This window comes from Manis pentadactyla, chromosome 10 (assembly GCF_030020395.1).
Source record: "Manis pentadactyla isolate mManPen7 chromosome 10, mManPen7.hap1, whole genome shotgun sequence".
NCBI lineage: Eukaryota > Metazoa > Chordata > Mammalia > Pholidota > Manidae > Manis > Manis pentadactyla.
The window spans coordinates 30,923,476-30,933,655 of NC_080028.1; the positions used below are offsets into that span (position 1 = coordinate 30,923,476).

The 10,180-nt window shown below is 38.8% G+C and overlaps 1 pseudogene; it reads right to left on the reverse strand.

Moving 5' to 3' along the window:
- LOC130679240 (olfactory receptor 8S1-like) lies at nucleotides 1-925 on the reverse strand (annotated as a pseudogene).
- Between the last annotated feature and the right edge of the window lie 9,255 nt (nucleotides 926-10,180).

Consider the following 10,180-nt stretch of genomic DNA (forward strand, 5'->3'; position numbering starts at 1 on the left):
TCACCTATATTGGAGATATTTTCTAAAGGTTCTTCTCAGAGCTGCTTTCACCTCATTGTTCCTCAAGCTGTAGATGAGGGTATTCACTAAGGGAGTGACCACACTGTACTGTACCGACACGATCAACTCCAGGGGTGAACCTGAGGTTGGCATGAGGTAGCAAAGTAAACCTGAGCAGTAAAACAGGAGGATTGCAGTGAGGTGAGAGGAGCAGGTGGAGAAGGCTTTGCCTCTACCTGAGGAGGAGCTGATACTCAGGATGGTGGAGGCGATAAGGGCATAGGAGTATATGATCAACAAATAGGTTCGAAATCCATGCACAAGACTTGAGCACAGTAAAACTAGTGGAGACATCAGAGCAGGACAGAGGGAAGAGAGAGGGCAGCCCACAACTGTAGTGTGGAATGGACTGATCCTCACAGAAGTCCAAACTCATAGCCTGTAGGATGTTGATGACTGCGTCCAGAAAGCTCAGTCCCCAGCATCCACACACCAGACTATTACAGAGCTGGTTGGTCATGATCTGTCCGTAGTGCAGAGAGTGGCAAATGGCAGCATAGCGGTCATAGGCCATTACTGACAGCAGGCAGCCCTCAGTGCCCCCAGTGACAAACACAAAGAAGACCTGAGCCAGACAGCCCCCCACAGAGAAGGTTTTGCTCTGAGACAGGAGGTTTTCTAGCAGCTTGGGCACAGTGACTGAGGAGTAGCAAAGATCCAGGAAAGAGAAGTGACTCAGGAAAAAGTACATGGGCGTGTGGAGGTGAGAATCAGTCCTGATCACCAGCAGCATCGTGAGGTTTCCCATCAAAGTCAGGAGGTAAATCACTAGGGACAGCACAAAGAGCAGGGCCTGGACACGAGGGTCTGCAGACAGCCCCAGGAGGATGAACTCTGTGATGGTGCTGTGGTTCCCCAAGGCCATTTGCAGAGACTGTAGAATAGAAATAAAAAGAGGAACAGGGAATGACTTCAGCAAAGTGATGGAGTGTGGAGCTCCAAGCTCCTGTTCCTTTATAGAAACATCAAAAAACAATCAGACAGTCAAGAACCAACTTTGTAGGTTTTCTGGGAATCAGTCAGAGGTTTATAGTAACCAAGTGAACACTCAATAAAGAAAAGTGCAACTTAAAAACAGTAGCAAATCCTTGTGTAACTTTTATTTTTCCTTGTCTACACGCTTCCAGTGTCTGTGGCCATATTGAAGATGACAGCCCAAGTTCCTAGTACAGAACCCTGGTCCCAGATCTGGAGGGAGCAGAGCAGACCTGATTCACAAATTATTATGTTTGCTGTTCTAATTTGTCTAGGGACTCCTGAAGGACTTATGCAAGATACTTTGTTTCATTTTCACATAACACGAAATTCACTCAGTGATCAAATGTGGCACACATTGTTTGAAAACATCATAAGGCTAACAAAAACCTATAGCTGCCTTGGGCAAAAAATTATGGCTGAAACATATAATAGACCACCTACAGCCTGGAAGGCAAAGCTAGGGAGAGAGTGTCTTTGGGGAATTAGAGTGCTCAACAGTGCCTCTGTGTACTAGGGAGTTTAGAAAGCTACACAGTAGCCCAATTTCTCTCTTGCTTAAAGAAAACTCAAGAAGATTTTACATTTTCACTTCTGGCTGATTTTTAGTTTCAGAGCAAGCAGGAAGTGAAGTCGAAGGCAGAATTGTAAACATTCTGGGAAAATGTTGAGTACCTCAGCACACATCCGGTTTGCAAAGACCTAGAGGGGTGTTTCAAAATTTTTTAAATGTTTAGCTCAGGAAATCAAGGAAATCTCTGGCAAAACACTGGTTGTATTCAAGCTCAACGAAAAGAGACTTCAGTAAGCACATAGCGCAATATATAATCTTTGCAAAAATAGTTTGGAGAAATCACTAAATAAGAGGAGTAGAGCTTTCAAATATAAAAACAGAAAAGGAGGAGTATCTAATTTCCAGAGACACCACATCACAATATTTAAATGTGTAGTGTTCAACAAAATATTACAAGATACATAAACAAGAAAGTTTGGCCCATTCTAAGGACAAAAGTTAGTTGACATAAATTGTTTGTAAGGCAGCCTAGACATTGTTCTTACTAGACAAGAACATCCCCCCTCCAGCTTTATTCAGATGCATAATGATGTCACCATTACCTTAATATAAAAAAAGATAAAGACATCACAAGATAAGAAAATTAAAAATATCCTTTATGAATATGGATGTAAAAAGATCCAAGAGAATATTGGCAAACCAAGTCCAACTGTATATTGGAAGATTTGGACTCCATAAACAAGTAGGATTTAATCCAGGAATAGAAGTGTGATTCAATCTAAGAAAATCAATAAATGTAATACATAATATAAGTACAACAAAGAAAATAATAGCTCATCATCTCAGTTGTCAAGACAAAGCATTCAAAGATCTTTTCTATGTTACAAAACACTTAGAAAACTATGAACAAAGGGAAATTGCTCAACATGACAAAGAGCAATTAGGAAAAGAAAAATGTAGTTTGCATAGTAGTCTTCATAATGGGCAATACTTCATAATGGTGAAAGAGTGAAAACTTAACCCATAAGAATTGGAACAAGACAATGATGTCTACTCATTGTACTGTAAGTTCTAGTTAGAGAAATAAGACAAGAGAAAGATAGAAAGGCATTCAAATTTGGAAAGAAAAAGAAACTTCTATTAACAAATGACATGATTTTATGAATAGAAAATCCCAATGAACAAACACAAAATTTCTAGAGCTAACAAAGAAATTCAGCAACATTGCAGCAAAGTTCAGCAAAGAGTAAAGAGCAAATAGAAGAATCAGTTGTATTTTCATAAATAATCAAGGAACAATTTGAAAAGTAAATCAAGAGCACAATTTAAAAAATAGTATCCGGTAAAGTAAAATATTTATGAAAAACTTAAGGAAATGGGAAATTTGAACTCTGAAAATTATAAAATATTGCTGAAAAATGAAAGATCTAAATAAATGGAAAGATATTCCATATTCATAGATTGAAAGACAATATTGATAAGATGTTCATACTACCCAATCAACATACAAATATCCAATGTTTTTTCTTCATGAATGAAAAATCTGACCCTCAAATTCATACAGCATTAGAAGAGATCATGAATAGCCAAAACAATCTTGAAGAAGAATAACTCAGTTGGAGGGCTCGCACTTCACGATGTCAAAACTTACTACAAAGCTATCTTAATAGAAAACAATATAGTACTGACATAAGGATAAACATATAGACGAAAGAATAAAGCTGAAATTCCAGAAATAAACCCATAAGACTATGGCTGATCACTGGTACTTAGACCATTCAATAAAGGAAGAAGTGTCTCTACAAAAAGTGGAGCTGGGACACGTGGAAGTCCATGTGCAAAGACTGAATTTGACCCCCAATAATGTCATATTGAAAATTAACTCAAAATAAATCAACAACCTAAATATGGATGCTAAACCCATAAAACTGTTAGAAGAAACATAGTTTATCACATTCTTGGATTTGGCAATGGTTTCTTTGATATGTCACCACGAAAATGAATGACAAAAGAAAAGTAGATAACATTGAGTTCATCAATATTAAAAAGTTTTGTGCATCAAAGAACACTATCAAAATGGAAAGACAATCTACAGAATATTTGCAAATTGTATGTCTGATAAGCATCTGCTATCCAGAAATAACGTTGACAGTTCAACAAGAAAATGCAAAGTATCCAATTAGGAAAAGGGCAAAACTCACAGACATTTTCCAAAGAAGATATACAAGATTGCCAAAAAGAACATTAAAAGATACTCAATAGCCAGAGTCATTTGGAAAATGTAAACCAAAAACCATAATGAGGTAGTGCTTTTCATCCACTGAGGTGGCTATAAGAGTAATTAACCGAAACAAAATAAGTAACAAGTTTTGACATGAATGTGGAGAAATTGGAATCCTTGTACATTGCTGTTAGAAATGCAAAATGATACAGCCATTGTTGAATACAGTTTGATGATCTTGAAAAAGTTAAACAGAATTACCATAGCCCTGCACTCCACTCCTGGGTATATAACGAAAGTATTGAAAACAGGTACTCAAACAAGTATATATACACCCATGCTCATAGCAGTATTATTCAAGACAACTTTAAGATGGAAATAGCCCAAATGCCCATCAACAGATAAATGGATTAACAAATTGTTGTATTACACACAGTGGAATATTATTCAGTCATAAAATGGAATGAAGTATTGATACATGCTTCAGTGAGGATTAAACTCCAAAACATTAGGCTAAGTGAAAGAAGACAGTCAGGGAAGTCACGTATTGTATGATTCCACTTATTGGAAGTATCCAGAAAAGATAATACAGATAAAATCCATAGAGACAAACAGAGATTGGTGGATGCCAGGGTCAGGGGTAGTTGGAGTGAAAATGCTCAGTGGTCTCAGGTGTTACTTTGAAGTGATGGTAATGTTTTGAAACTGACAGAAATGGTTATTGAACAACATTAGTAATAAAAGCTATCCAATTAAAAATAGTTACTTTTGCCTCATGTAAATTTTGTTTCAGTAAAATACTTACTAAAAACAGCAACAAAAGTGAAAACTCTATGGACCAACTCAATTAAGAGAATGCAGGATCCCAACTAATTTAGCCTTCATATGTGACTTAACTCATTCTTTAGAATCCTTTCTTCCTGTGGTAATGATCTACTGCAACCCTTAACCTTGGGTCAACATCAGTGTGATAACTCTTTGGTGGATATTCTATCTCTGAGATTTCTGGAAAAATTAACATATATTTCCAAATTGGATGATGACCCAATTCAGTCTCTTTCTCTTAGCTGTAACAGTGCTCAACTATTATCTGTATACATTGTATATTGTGGTGGACTGCCTACACTTAATGTTCCAAATTTGTCTTCTTTTCTGCATCCTTCAGTATTTTACCCCTATTCAAGCAACACCCAAGGTGCATAACTGCTTAATGGTATTACTTTTGCCTTTCTTTAGCTTTTTCACATGATAATTTCACATACATTGCCTATTTTATCTTTGGGACAAGATTAAAATTTGTAGACATGGGCATGTGTTCAAGAACCAGCAAGGGAGCGTGTCTGTATGTGTTTACTTCTTTGTCTCTGCATGTGACGAGGTGGTAGAAGAAATGAGAGAGGAACTTGCTGAATAGATTTTACAGAAGAGAAAATTGAGTATCAGATGTTATGTAACTTGTCTGAATTGCCAGTTTGAAAAGTCAGTATTTGAGTTCATTATGTAGGGGCCCAAGGCAAGAGGTCTTTCTGCCATGCAATATCTTTCAATGAAGGCTTAGCAATGAATATCCTCAATCATGGGGCATTTATGGACCTTTAAGGTTATCCACATTTTTGAAAAGACTCACAGCTAAGGGCAGTCTAGTGTACTTACCCCTCAGCACCCCATGGATATCCTTTCTTCCTGTTTTTGCACAAACATCTCTGGATTCTCTGCTTTTCAACCCAAATCCCATTCCTATTTTAACTATGATCTTAAACTCTTTTTTAGATCTTCCTTGGTAAGTTCCTTCTCCAAACTTACCATAATATGTAATAGGCGAAATATTGTTTAGTGAGATCCTGATGAATTCTATGCTTTGGTTTTTAATTGTTAGAAAAAACTGGGCAAATCATTATGTCCAGATTTTTAAAATACGGAACGTATTTGGATATCATCCCCAAAATCATCAGCATGAGTACAACTCTGATCTCTATTTTAAAAAGGCAAGTTTTCTGTCCTATCCCTTCCTTCTGAAGAATTTTTTGGATTTCCTCCTAAGTATGACATAATTTCTCCCTGTAGTATGATACAATTCATCAGCTCACATTAAGTAACTCTTCCCTAAATGATATCTCATGAATCACTCTCTTGATCTCGTAGTTAGTGTTAATATATATCTCATGTATTTCTTTCTTTTCCCCTCCAATGACATCAGAATGTCTTCAGAACAGTGGTCGTGCTGTTTAATATTTTGTACACAGAACATCTGGCACAGTGACGGGAAATGCATATGAGTATTTATTCATCTTGCTCATTGAAGAAAGAAAATAGAGGTGTGCATTGTACAGACTGTGTAGTTAATATTTCTTGGAGAAGAGCTCAAGCCCATAAAGCTTGATAAATTTTTAGGACTAAGGTGAAGTGCAAGGGAAAAGGGGAAAATAGGTGTGTGTGTGTGTGTGTGTGTGTGTGTGTGTCTACCTGACTCATGTATGTGAGGAGGTACTCCACACCAAAATTTTGACCATACTAGAAAAACTGTTAACCCGTGACACTTAAAAATGGTTAAAACGGTAAGTTTTCTGTCATGTATATTTACAACAACAATACTAGAAAACCATGACATTCAACCTAAAACCTCCCAACCACCCACCCATCACCACATCCATTCATCCTCCACTTATCCTTGTCCATTTCCTAGTCATCCATTCCTTTGTAATTCAAAGATTCAATTTCACAATTCCTCTTTCCATTTCTACAGAACTATCTTCTATGATTTCTCCATAAACCCATTTTTTCAGATGCCAAATTGTCACATAACTGCCTGTACATGAGAGGCTATACTAGGTATCGAGAGGACACAACCTCTCTGTTCCTCTGTTCAACTGTTATATGAGAAATCTTTTTTTCCCTCAGATTTTTTGCCACTCTTGCCCTGCATTCAGGGATTTATTCTCTCAGCCTTTCCAGTGCCCAGTTTCATGCCTGATATGTGTCTACACACATAGGCTCTGCCTATTCATGAAAACTATTATCTGGATTGGTGGCATCACACAGTCTTCTGACAGGTCCCTTTATAGCTCTAATCTGCCCTGTATTCTCAGGCTTTACCCTGATACCACAGAGTGTGACCTTGATTTTGCCTGACACACTCACAACAAGTTAAATCCCATAGAGCAGCCACCTTCCAAGTCCATGTTCTCTCTCATCATTTATCCTATGTTAATACTGTATATTCAACAGTTTCCTAGACTGTGGGAAGTTTTTAGATTTCATTTACATCACAAGTATTCTTACAAGGCTAATAATACAGCAAATATGGTTCAAACCAACTCAAGTTCACCATGAGAGGAACAGCCTGTTGGACAAAATAAGAAATAAGGAGCCCTTCATCTCCTTATTTGTCAAATCCTGTTGGAAGAAAACATCTTCTCTGGTACTTATACTAGCAAAAAAAAAATGAAGCATAAATGAAAATGAGGTCACATATATAAGAATATGTACATTTCTGTGTTTGGATTTTTCTGTGTGAATTAGCAGATAGTTGTTTTAATTCATCCACATTTACTCCTCACGCCCCTGATGCTCACTTACCCCTGCAGAGAGAGATCACTGTGTTTTCAATTCATACTTACGTTTTGGTGACTGAGCCTGGATCCAAAGAGACAGAAGGGATGTACATCATCTTTACCAAGAGGAAAGTGAGAGCAACATAGAAGTTAGAGTGCCGCTCCTGATGGAAAGCTGGGTTTACAAATCTGTATAAGTTTCAGAATGGGAACACATTTGTCCAAAAACACTCTACAGATCAGCAGGATGTTGAATTTTGGGAGTTATTTTGCAGGTCATTTGTCCTACTGTTTTCTCCACTAGAATGAGTATACATTTAAATACAGTTTAGCACTTCAAGCTCAGCTCAGTTTTAACACCTCTGTATCTAATGAGTAATGGTTATGATGGTGCTGATGATGAGAAGATGATGCTGGGCACCCTGCAAGCACCTGAAATGTATTAACCTACTTATTTCTCAAGTAAGTCTTACCTGATGGAGGTCATTGTCTTCCTTTATCCTTTTCTTTGTAAAAAACAGGTGAGGAACTTAGGAAAGGAAGTTAGGCAACGTGTCCAAGGTCACAAAGGCTCCAAGTGCTGGAGATGAATTTGAGCTCCGGGTTTGACATGTGCTTACCACACCCTTTCTTAGGGGATGGGTAGAGGGAAATATGCCTTGAGATTGAGACCAAGAGCAAGAGATTCCTATCACTTGGCTGGGCTCCAATCTATTTAAAGTAAAACTGTTAGTTAATTTCACAATTTCCCATCACACTGGGATCGATGGGTTAATGAGAGGGGACCAGATAGATTTGGGGTTTCCTCTATTCACTGATCACGGGAGAGGGCGCTACATGACCCAGGAGGGGATAAGTGGGTAGTCAGAGGCAGGAATAATCCCACGGGTGTCGGGGAGGCTCCGGAACTAGAGGAAAGGATGAAAGTGGATAAGTATGTAATAAGAACAGCACTACATTTAGTTTTTTTCTTTACTTTTCTTTGGCTTCTGCCTGTCTCCTATGTGCTACAGCACCTGCATCAGTTTGGTCAGTTTTGAAGGAGACAGTTGGTGATAGCAGAGAAGGGAACTTTCTATATACATGTGAATGGGCCGTAAACAGGAGCAAATATCCATCTGTTCTCATGTCCTGTCACCATCCCTCCCTGACTGTCAGCCTAGCTGAATTACCCTGCTTTCATTGTATTCCTAGGGCTACTGCAGAGTTTCAACCCAGAATGCATGAAACCTTCATGCCCAAAGCAGTCACTGAGGCCGGACAGGATTTCCCATGTAGCTGAGAGGTGAGCACACAGACCCATTGCATGGGGTGTGTGGAAGTCTGCCCCAAATTGGGGCTCAGTCTCCAGCACCTAGAATGTCTATGGAAAGACCCAGGTGGTCTCAGAGATCCAGAAAGAGGTCATACGTAGAGAGGGAAGGAAGAGAGAGAGGGAAACCAGAGAATCTGGACATTACCAAGCTCTGGCGTTTTGTGGCTCAGAAGACTTCCTGCTGTTCTGATCTTGAACCTGAGGCTGAGAGGTGTCTGTGTTCATGAGGACCAATAGTTTGATAACTAAATTACAGGACTTCAGATGATTGATTTTTCTTGCTAGTTCCACAAGAGAACACTGCAAACTATAACCCAAAATGCTTCAGGACGCTCATCCTATGAGCTCTGGCTTGGTGCTGCTTTTCGGTCACACTGTCCACCAGGATTCTCAAACCCTCCACAAAAGGTGTGGGGAGCTTCTCTCTGACAGCCTTAAGCCCAACCACCTGGGCTTCCTTTGTTTTAGTTTCCTGTCTGATTCTAAATACTATGCTAGGAGAATCTGTGAGTGATTCTCAGATATAACCCTTCAGAAGGTCAGGTACAGACTGGGAAGCTGTCACTGGCTGGCTGAGCCTGGCAGGTCAGGAGATGGAGGAGCCTCTGTCCTTAATTCTCTGGAGTTATAAGTTGAAGACTAATTTTAGACTCATACACAAACACATTTTTAAAAACTCAAGGGATTCTACTTCGTGTGTCAATTGCAACTTTTATGTTGAAGCTTTGACTTTGATGAAACTCTCAGGTGTCCTGTGAGCTTTGAAAGGAGACAGGTGGGTGGTGGCCTCCTTGTGTGCTTTGTCTCAGGATATCACACTTGGGGAAGGAAGTAAAGGAAATCTGGCCATTGACCTTTAACTGACCTTCAGGTTATTTCCCTTTACCCACATGGTTTGAATTCATACACATCTCTCAGATGAATATTTTAGTGATCACTATGTCAACAGAAAGGTTTTCAAGGAAAGAGCTGAATGTGGGTCATGAAAGCCAATGGGAGAGATGGTGTTAAACTGAGCCATCAGCAATGACACCCACAGCAGTTTGATTCTGAAGGATTAGAAATGCAAAGTACCTGTTATTTTAGACTTACACTATATTGTCTATAGAGAACGGCAAGCATTAGTCAGACTGAAGATGACCTAGATGTGCATTAATGCTAAAAACTGGTCTTTACATAATTTTGGAAGAGAACAAGACCAGAGCAACAGTAAAGTATTAGTCAATGCTTATTAATTTCTTAACAAAATCCAGGCACTGTCCTCCATGTTTTAGACATGGTAATTCCCCACAACAGTGTTAGGAGCTGGAACATTTCATTACCCTCATTTTACAGGAGAGGAGACTGAGGTGCAGTAGAATAGTTAGTCTAGTTTACAAAGTTGTTCAATGTTGGAGTCAGTGTTCAAATTTATATCAAAAGATTTCAAAATTTGCTGCTTGTAACTAAGCTAAACAGCCTCATAGAAGGAAATTGAGTTTAAGTTTTATGATATACATGTTTACAGTACAAAAGGAGCTGTAGATTCAGGAAAGAAGGGGAGA